The sequence below is a fragment of the Rhinoderma darwinii genome, chromosome 7 (assembly GCF_050947455.1).
Source record: "Rhinoderma darwinii isolate aRhiDar2 chromosome 7, aRhiDar2.hap1, whole genome shotgun sequence".
Classification (NCBI taxonomy): Eukaryota; Metazoa; Chordata; class Amphibia; order Anura; family Rhinodermatidae; genus Rhinoderma; species Rhinoderma darwinii.
The window spans coordinates 1,235,414-1,245,950 of NC_134693.1; the positions used below are offsets into that span (position 1 = coordinate 1,235,414).

The 10,537-nt window shown below is 54.3% G+C and overlaps 1 long non-coding RNA gene across 1 annotated transcript; it reads right to left on the reverse strand.

Moving 5' to 3' along the window:
• Positions 1 to 6,916: 6,916 nt before the first annotated feature.
• On the reverse strand, positions 6,917 to 10,537 carry LOC142657001 (uncharacterized). Its single transcript, XR_012849781.1, has 2 exons — positions 10,457 to 10,537; positions 6,917 to 7,108 (listed from the first exon to the last, which is right to left on the reverse strand). It is a non-coding gene; the product is annotated as an uncharacterized LOC142657001 (long non-coding RNA).

The following is a 10,537-nucleotide window of genomic DNA, read 5'->3' on the forward strand; positions in this document are numbered from 1 at the left end:
TCTACACTACACCACACAGGAGAGCTGACAGCTCCTCTATACTACACCACACAGGAGAGCTGACAGATCCTCCATACTACACCACACAAGAGAGCTGACAGCTCCTCTATACTACACTACACAGGAGAGCTGACAGATCCTCCATACTACACCACACAGGAGAGCTGACAGATCCTCTATACTACACCACACAGGAGAGCTGACAGCTCCTCTATACTACACCACACAGGAGAGCTGACAGCTCCTCTATACTACACCACACAGGAGAACTGACAGCTCCTCTATACTACACCACACAGGAGAGCTGACAGATCCTCTATACTACACCACACAGGAGAGCTGACCGCTCCTCTATACTACACCACACAGGAGAGCCAACAGATCCTCTATACTACACCACACAGGAGAGCTAAAGATGCTCTATACTACACCACACAGGAGAGCTGACAACTCCTCTATACTACACCACACAAGAGAGCTGACAGCTCCTCTATACTACACCACACAGGAGAGCTGACAGCTCCTCTATACTACACCACACAGGAGAACTGACAGATCCTCTACACTACACCACACAAGAGAACTGACAGATCCTCTATACTACACCACACAGGAGAGCTGACAGCTCCTCTATACTACACCACACAGGAGAGCTGACAGCTCCTCTATACTACACCACACAGGAGAGCCAACAGATCCTCTATACTACACCACACAGGAGAGCTAAAGATGCTCTATACTACACCACACAGGAGAGCTGACAGATCCTCTATACTACACCACACAGGAGAGCTGACAGATCCTCTATACTACACCACACAGGAGAGCTGACAGCTCCTCTATACTACACCACACAGGAGAACTGACAGCTCCTCTATACTACACCACACAGGAGAGCGGACAGATCCTCTATACTACACCACACAGGAGAGCTGACAGATCCTCTATACTACACCACACAGGAGAGCTGACAGCTCCTCTATACTACACCACACAGGAGAACTGACAGATCCTCTATACTACACCACACAGGAGAGCTGACAGATCCTCCATACTACACCACACAGGAGAACTGACAGCTCCTCTATACTACACCACACAGGAGAGCGGACAGATCCTCTATACTACACCACACAGGAGAGCTGACAGATCCTCTATACTACACCACACAGGAGAGCTGACAGCTCCTCTATACTACACCACACAGGAGAACTGACAGATCCTCTATACTACACCACACAGGAGAACTGACAGATCCTCTATACTACACCACACAGGAGAGCTGACAGATCCTCTATACTACACCACACAGGAGAGCTGACAGATCCTCTATACTACACCACACAGGAGAGCTGACAGCTCCTCTATATTACACCACACAGGAGAGCTGACAGATCCTCTATACTACACCACACAGGAGAACTGACAGCTCCTCTATACTACACCACACAGGAGAACTGACAGATCCTTCATACTACACCACACAGGAGAGCTGACAGCTCCTCCATACTACACCACACAGGAGAGCTGACAGCTCCTCTATACTACACCACACAGGAGAACTGACAGATCCTCTATACTACACCACACAGGAGAGCTGACAGATCCTTCATACTACACCACACAGGAGAGCTGACAGCTCCTCTATACTACACCACACAGGAGAGCTGACAGATCCTCTACACTACACCACACAGGAGAGCTGACAGATCCTCCATACTACACCACACAGGAGAGCTGACAGATCCTCTATACTACACCACACAGGAGAGCTGACAGATCCTCCATACTACACCACACAGGAGAGCTGACAGATCCTCCATACTACACCACACAGGAGAGCTGACAGATCCTCTACTACACCACACAGGAGAGCCGACAGATCCTCTACACTACACAGGAGAGCTGGCAGCTCCTCTATACACCACACCACACAGGAGAGCTGACAGATCCTCTATACACCACACCACACAGGAGAGCTGGCAGCTCCTCTATACACCACACCACACAGGAGAGCTGGCAGCTCCTCTATACTACACCACACAGGAGAGCTGACAGCTCCTCTATACTACACCACACAGGAGAGCTGACAGATCCTCTATACTACACCACACAGGAGAGCTGACAGATCCTCTATACTACACCACACAGGAGAGCTGACAGCTCCTCTATACTACACCACACAGGAGAGCTGACAGATCCTCTATACTACACCACACAGGAGAGCTGACAGATCCTCTATACTACACCACACAGGAGAGCTGACAGATCCTCTATACTACACCACACAGGAGAGCTGACAGCTCCTCTATACTACACCACACAGGAGAGCTGACAGATCCTCTACACTACACCACACAGGAGAGCTGACAGCTCCTCTATACTACACCACACAGGAGAGCTGACAGATCCTTTATACTACACCACACAGGAGAGCTGACAGCTCCTCTATACTACACCACACAGGAGAGCTGACAGCTCCTCTATACTACACCACACAGAAGAGCTGACAGCTCCTCTATACTACACCACACAGGAGAGCTGACAGATCCTCTATACTACACCACACAGGAGAGCTGACAGATCCTCTATACTACACCACACAGGAGAACTGACAGATCCTCTACACTACACCACACAGGAGAGCTGACAGCTCCTCTACACTACACTGGAGAGCTGACAGATCCTCTATACTACACCACACAGGAGAACTGACAGCTCCTCTATACTACACCACACAGGAGAGCTGACAGCTCCTCTATACTACACCACACAGGAGAGCTCCTCTATACTACACCACACAGGAGAGCTCCTCTATACTACACCACACAGGAGAGCTGACACCTCCTCTATACTACACCACACAGGAGAGCTGGCAGCTCCTCTATACTACACCACACAGGAGAACTGACAGCTCCTCTATACTACACCACACAGGAGAGCTGACAGCTCCTCTATACTACACCACACAGGAGAGCTCCTCTATACTACACCACACAGGAGAGCTGACAGATCCTCTATACTACACCACACAGGAGAGCTGGCAGCTCCTCTATACTACACCACACAGAACTGGCAGCTCCTCTATACTACACCACACAGGAGAGCTGGCAGCTCCTCTATACTACACCACACAGGAGAGCTGGCAGCTCCTCTATACTACACCACACAGGAGAGCCGGCAGCTCCTCTATACTACACCACCCAGGAGAGCCGACAGCTCCTCTATACTACACCACACAGGAGAGCCGACAGCTCCTCTATACTACACCACACAGGAGAGCTGACAGATCCTCTATACTACACCACACAGGAGAGCTGACAGATCCTCTATACTACACCACACAGGAGAGCTGACAGATCCTCTATACTACACCACACAGGAGAGCTGACAGATCCTCTATACTACACCACACAGGAGAGCTCCTCTATACTACACCACACAGGAGAGCCGACACCTCCTCTATACTACACCACACAGGAGAGCTGACAGCTCCTCTACACTACACCACACAGGAGAGCCGACAGATCCTCTATACTACACCACACAGGAGAGCTCCTCTATACTACACCACACAGGAGAACTGACAGCTCCTCTATACTACACCACACAGGAGAGCTGACAGATCCTCTATACTACACCACACAGGAGAGCTGACAGATCCTCTATACTACACCACACAGGAGAGCTGACAGATCCTCTATACTACACCACACAGGAGAGCTGACAGATCCTCTATACTACACCACACAGGAGAGCTGACAGATCCTCTATACTACACCACACAGGAGAGCTGACAGATCCTCTATACTACACCACACAGGAGAGCTCCTCTATACTACACCACACAGGAGAGCCGACACCTCCTCTATACTACACCACACAGGAGAGCTGACAGCTCCTCTACACTACACCACACAGGAGAGCTGACAGATCCTCTATACTACACCACACAGGAGAGCTGACAGCTCCTCTATACTACACCACACAGCAGAGCTGACAGCTCCTCTATACTACACCACACAGGAGAGCTGACAGATCCTCTATACTACACCACACAGGAGAACTGACAGATCCACTACACCACACAGGAGAGCTGACAGCTCCTCTATACTACACCACACAGGAGAGCTGACAGCTCCTCTATACTACACCACACAGGAGAGCTGACAGCTCCTCTATACTACACCACACAGGAGAGCCGACAGATCCTCTATACTACACCATACAGGAGAGCTGACCGCTCCTCTATACTACACCACACAGGAGAGCTCCTCTATACTACACCACACAGGAGAGCTCCTCTATACTACACCACACAGGAGAGCCGACAGCTCCTCTATACTACACCACACAGGAGAACTGACAGCTCCTGCATACTACACCACACAGGAGAGCTGACAGATCCTCCATACTACACCACACAGGAGAGCTGACAGATCCTCTATACTACACCACACAGGAGAACTGACAGATCCTCTACACTACACAGGAGAGCTGACAGATCCTCTACACTACACAGGAGAGCTGACAGATCCTCTACACTACACAGGAGAGCTGACAGATCCTCTATACTACACCACACAGGAGAACTGACAGATCCTCTATACTACACCACACAGGAGAGCTGACAGATCCTCTATACTACACCACACAGAACTGACAGATCCTCTATACTACACCACACAGGAGAACTGACAGATCCTCTATACTATACCACACAGGAGAACTGACAGATCCTCTATACTATACAACACAGGAGAACGGACAGATCCTCTATACTACACCACATAGGAGAGCTGACAGATCCTCTATACTACACCACACAGGAGAGCTGACAGATCCTCTATACTACACCACACAAGAGAGCTGACAGATCCTCTATACTACACCACACAGGAGAGCGGACAGCTCCTCTATACTACACCACACAAGAGAACTGACAGATCCTCTATACTACACCACACAGGAGAACTGACAGATCCTCTATACTACACCACACAGGAGAACTGAAAGATCCTCTATAGTATACCACACAGGAGAGCTGACATCCTCTATACTACACCACACAGGAGAGCTGACAGATCCTCTACACTACACAGGAGAGCTGACAGATCCTCTATACTACACCACACAGGAGAACTGACAGATCCTCTATACTACACCACACAGGAGAACTGACAGATCCTCTATACTACACCACACAGGAGAACTGACAGATCCTCTATACTACACCACACAGGAGAACTGACAGATCCTCTATACTACACCACACAGGAGAACTGACAGATCCTCTATACTACACCACACAGGAGAGCTGACAGATCCTCTATACTACACCACACAGGAGAGCTGACAGCTCCTCTATACACCACACAGGAGAACTGACAGCTCCTCTATACTACACCACACAGGAGAACTGACAGATCCTCTATACTACACCACAGGAGAGCTGACAGATCCTCTATACTACACCACACAGAACTGACAGATCCTCTATACTACACCACACAGGAGAGCTGACAGATCCTCTATACTACACCACACAGGAGAACTGACAGATCCTCTATACTACACCACACAGGAGAGCTGACAGATCCTCTATACTACACCACACAGGAGAGATGACAGCTCCTCTATACACCACAGGAGAGCTGACAGATCCTCCATACTACACCACACAGGAGAGCTGACAGCTCCTCTATACTACACCACACAGGAGAACTGACAGATCCTCTATACTACACCACACAGGAGAGCTGACAGATCCTCTATACTACACCACACAGGAGAGCCGACAGATCCTCTATACTACACCACACAGGAGAGCCGACAGCTCCTCTATACTACACCACACAGGAGAGCCGACAGCTCCTCTATACTACACCACACAGGAGAGCTGACAGATCCTCTATACTACACCATACAGGAGAGCTGACAGATCCTCTATACTACACCACACAGGAGAGCTGACAGATCCTCTATACTACACCACACAGGAGAGCCGACAGCTCCTCTATACTACACCACACAGGAGAGCTGACAGCTCCTCTATACTACACCACACAGGAGATCCGACAGATCCTCTATACTACACTACACAGGAGAGCTGACAGATCCTCTATACTACACCACACAGGAGAGCTGACAGATCCTCTATACTACACCACACAGGAGAGCTGACAGCTCCTCTATACTACACCACACAGGAGAACTGACAGCTCCTCCATACTACACCACACAGGAGAGCTGACAGATCCTCCATACTACACCACACAGGAGAGCTGACAGCTCCTCCATACTACACCACACAGGAGAGCTGACAGATCCTCTATACTACATCACACAGGAGAACTGACAGATCCTCTATACTACATCACACAGGAGAACTGACAGATCCTCTATACTACACCACACAGGAGAGCTGACAGATCCTCTATACTACACCACACAGGAGAGCTGACAGCTCCTCTATACTACACCACACAGGAGAGCTGACAGCTCCTCTATACTACACCACACAGGAGAACTGACAGATCCTCTATACTACACCACACAGGAGAGCTGACAGCTCCTCTATACTACACCATACAATGTGCACATTATTGCGCTGTAGCACCATTAGTATCACAGATGTAATACACATTACTTATTAACTAAGAGAATGGAGGTTATAACCTTTATAGTATGGAGGCTGCCGACCACAACACCAAATCAGTGCTGTTGCCTCTTTTTGCTCAGGTCCTGCCAGTTGGACCCCCACTGATCCGAGTGACATACGATCACATTTCCAACAACTGTTGCAATGTTTTTCTCGGATGGGGATGATGTGAAGTCATATACGGCTCATTCTCCGGACTATGTGCGGTGTCCGATAGTAAATTCCAGATAAGTGGAGACAGAACACAGAGACTCATTAACACTTTCATATCACATTTATTGATAAAGAGGACAGGGGTCTCTTGTTTCAGAGTGGTCGACGTTCATCCCTCGGGGCCGGATGCTGGTTAATATAAGGGAGAAGCTCAGCGATAGGAAATTCAGGGGACGCAACCCAAACAACATCCCTCAACGTCTACTTCATGTGCTTGAAGAGTTTATGTGCCACCTGTACAGAGAGAAGACCATAATCATCATCACCAGCCTACCGCCAACCTCCTCCACACCCCCCGCCAACCTCCTCCGCACCCCCCCTCCCTCGCACAACCTCCTTCAGCCAATTGCCAACCACCTCCTCACCCTCCACCCAGTCTAGGTGACAACACAGCAGAAACCAAGGAGCTCTACTGCCGAATCTCTGTGCGTGATGACCCCGCCCCCTGTGCTGTAGTGAGAGCTCCCTGTGATGACCCCGCCCCCTGTGCTGTAGTGAGAGCTCCCTGTGATGACCCCGCCCCCTGTGCTGTAGCGAGAGCTCCCTGTGATTAACCCGCCCCCTGTGCTGTAGCGAGAGCTCCCTGTGATGACCCCGCCCCCTGTGCTGTAGCGAGAGCTCCCTGTGATGACCCCGCCCCCTGTGCTGTAGCGAGAGCTCCCTGTGATGACCCCGCCCCCTGTGCTGTAGCGAGAGCTCCCTGTGATGACCCCGCCCCCTGTGCTGTAGCGAGAGCTCCCTGTGATGACCCCGCCCCCTGTGCTGTAGCGAGAGCTCCCTGTGATGACCCCGCCCCCTGTGTTGTAGCGAGAGCTCCCTGTGATGACCCCGCCCCCTGTGCTGTAGCGAGAGCTCCCTGTGATGACCCCGCCCCCTGTGCTGTAGCGAGAGCTCCCTGTGATGACCCCGCCCCCTGTGCTGTAGCGAGAGCCCCCTGTGATGTAGCGAGAGCTCCCTGTGATGACCCCGCCCCCTGTGCTGTAGCGAGAGCTCCCTGTGATGACCCCGCCCCCTGTGCTGTAGCGAGAGCTCCCTGTGATGACCCCGCCCCCTGTGCTGTAGCGAGAGCTCCCTGTGATGACCCCTCCCCCTGTGCTGTAGCGAGAGCTCCCTGTGATGACCCCGCCCCCTGTGCTGTAGCGAGAGCTCCCTGTGATGACCCCGCCCCCTGTGCTGTAGCGAGAGCTCCCTGTGATGAACCCGCCCCCTGTGCTGTAGAGAGAGCTCCCTGTGATGAACCCGCCCCCTGTGCTGTAGCGAGAGCTCCCTGTGATGACCCCGCCCCCTGTGCTGTAGCGAGAGCTCCCTGTGATGACCCCGCCCCCTGTGCTGTAGCGAGTGCTCCCTGTGATGACCCCGCCCCCTGTGCTGTAGCGAGTGCTCCCTGAGATGACCCCGCCCCCTGTGCTGTAGCGAGAGCTCCCTGTGATGACCCCGCCCCCTGTGCTGTAGCGAGTGCTCCCTGTGATGACCCCGCCCCCTGTGCTGTAGCGAGAGCTCCCTGTGATGACCCCGCCCCCTGTGCTGTAGCGAGAGCTCCCTGTGATGACCCCGCCCCCTGTGCTGTAGCGAGAGCTCCCTGTGATGACCCCGCCCCCTGTGCTGTAGCGAGAGCTCCCTGTGATGACCCCGCCCCCTGTGCTGTAGCGAGTGCTCCCTGTGATGACCCCGCCCCCTGTGCTGTAGCGAGTGCTCCCTGAGATGACCCCGCCCCCTGTGCTGTAGCGAGAGCTCCCTGTGATGACCCCGCCCCCTGTGCTGTAGCGAGAGCTCCCTGTGATGACCCCGCCCCCTGTGCTGTAGCGAGAGCTCCCTGTGATGACCCCGCCCCCTGTGCTGTAGCGAGAGCTCCCTGTGATGACCCCGCCCCCTGTGCTGTAGCGAGAGCTCCCTGTGATGACCCCGCCCCCTGTGCTGTAGCGAGAGCTCCCTGTGATGACCCCGCCCCCTGTGCTGTAGCGAGAGCTCCCTGTGATGACCCCGCCCCTGTGCTGTAGCGAGAGCTCCCTGTGATGACCCCGCCCCCTGTGCTGTAGCGAGAGCTCCCTGTGATGACCCCGCCCCCTGTGCTGTAGCGAGAGCTCCCTGTGATGACCCCGCCCCCTGTGCTGTAGCGAGAGCTCCCTGTGATGACCCCGCCCCCTGTGCTGTAGCGTGAGCTCCCTGTGATGACCCCGCCCCCTGTGCTGTAGCGAGAGCTCCCTGTGATGACCCCGCCCCCTGTGCTGTAGCGAGAGCTCCCTGTGATGACCCCGCCCCCTGTGCTGTAGCGAGAGCTCCCTGTGATGACCCCGCCCCCTGTGCTGTAGCGTGAGCTCCCTGTGATGACCCCGCCCCCTGTGCTGTAGCGAGCTCCCTGTGATGACCCCGCCCCCTGTGCTGTAGCGAGAGCTCCCTGTGATGACCCCGCCCCCTGTGCTGTAGCGAGAGCTCCCTGTGATGACCCCGCCCCCTGTGCTGTAGCGAGAGCTCCCTGTGATGACCCGCCCCCTGTGCTGTAGCGAGAGCTCCCTGTGATGACCCCGCCCCCTGTGCTGTAGCGAGAGCTCCCTGTGATGACCCCGCCCCCTGTGCTGTAGCGAGAGCTCCCTGTGATGACCCCGCCCCCTGTGCTGTAGCGAGAGTTCCCTGTGATGACCCCACCCCCTGTGCTGTAGCGAGAGCTCCCTGTGATGACCCCACCCACTGTGCTGTAGCGAGAGTTCCCTGTGATGACCCCACCCCCTGTGCTGTAGCGAGAGCTCCCTGTGATGACCCCACCCCCTGTGCTGTAGCGAGAGCTCCCTGTGATGACCCCGCCCCCTGTGATGTAGCGAGAGCTCCCTGTGATGACCCCGCCCCCTGTGCTGTAGCGAGAGCTCCCTGTGATGACCCCGCCCCCTGTGCTGTAGCGAGAGCTCCCTGTGATGACCCCACCCCCTGTGCTGTAGTGAGAGCTCCCTGTGATGACCCCGCCCCCTGTGCTGTAGCGAGAGCTCCCTGTGATGACCCCGCCCCCTGTGCTGTAGCGAGAGCTCCCTGTGATGACCCCGCCCCCTGTGCTGTAGCGAGAGCTCCCTGTGATGACCCCGCCCCCTGTGCTGTAGCGAGAGCTCCCTGTGATGACCCCGCCCCCTGTGCTGTAGTGAGAGCTCCCTGTGATGACCCCGCCCCCTGTGCTGTAGTGAGAGCTCCCTGTGATGACCCCGCCCCCTGTGCTGTAGTGTGAGCTCCCTGTGATGACCCCGCCCCCTGTGCTGTAGTGAGAGCTCCCTGTGATGACCCCGCCCCCTGTGCTGTAGTGTGAGCTCCCTGTGATGACCCCACCCACTGTGCTGTAGCGAGAGCTCCCTGTGATGACCCCGCCCCCTGTGATGTAGCGAGAGCTCCCTGTGATGACCCCGCCCCCTGTGCTGTAGTGAGAGCTCCCTGTGATGACCCCGCCCCCTGTGCTGTAGTGAGAGCTCCCTGTGATGACCCCGCCCCCTGTGCTGTAGTGTGAGCTCCCTGTGATGACCCCGCCCCCTGTGCTGTAGTGAGAGCTCCCTGTGATGACCCCGCCCCCTGCGCTGATAGCTCCGCCCTCTTGCTGCAGTCACTTACACAATGATCTCGGGCGTGCAGGAAGTCGAATAGCTCCTCTGTGCACTGCTCCTCGGTGTGTGATCTGGAGGTGACCCGGGT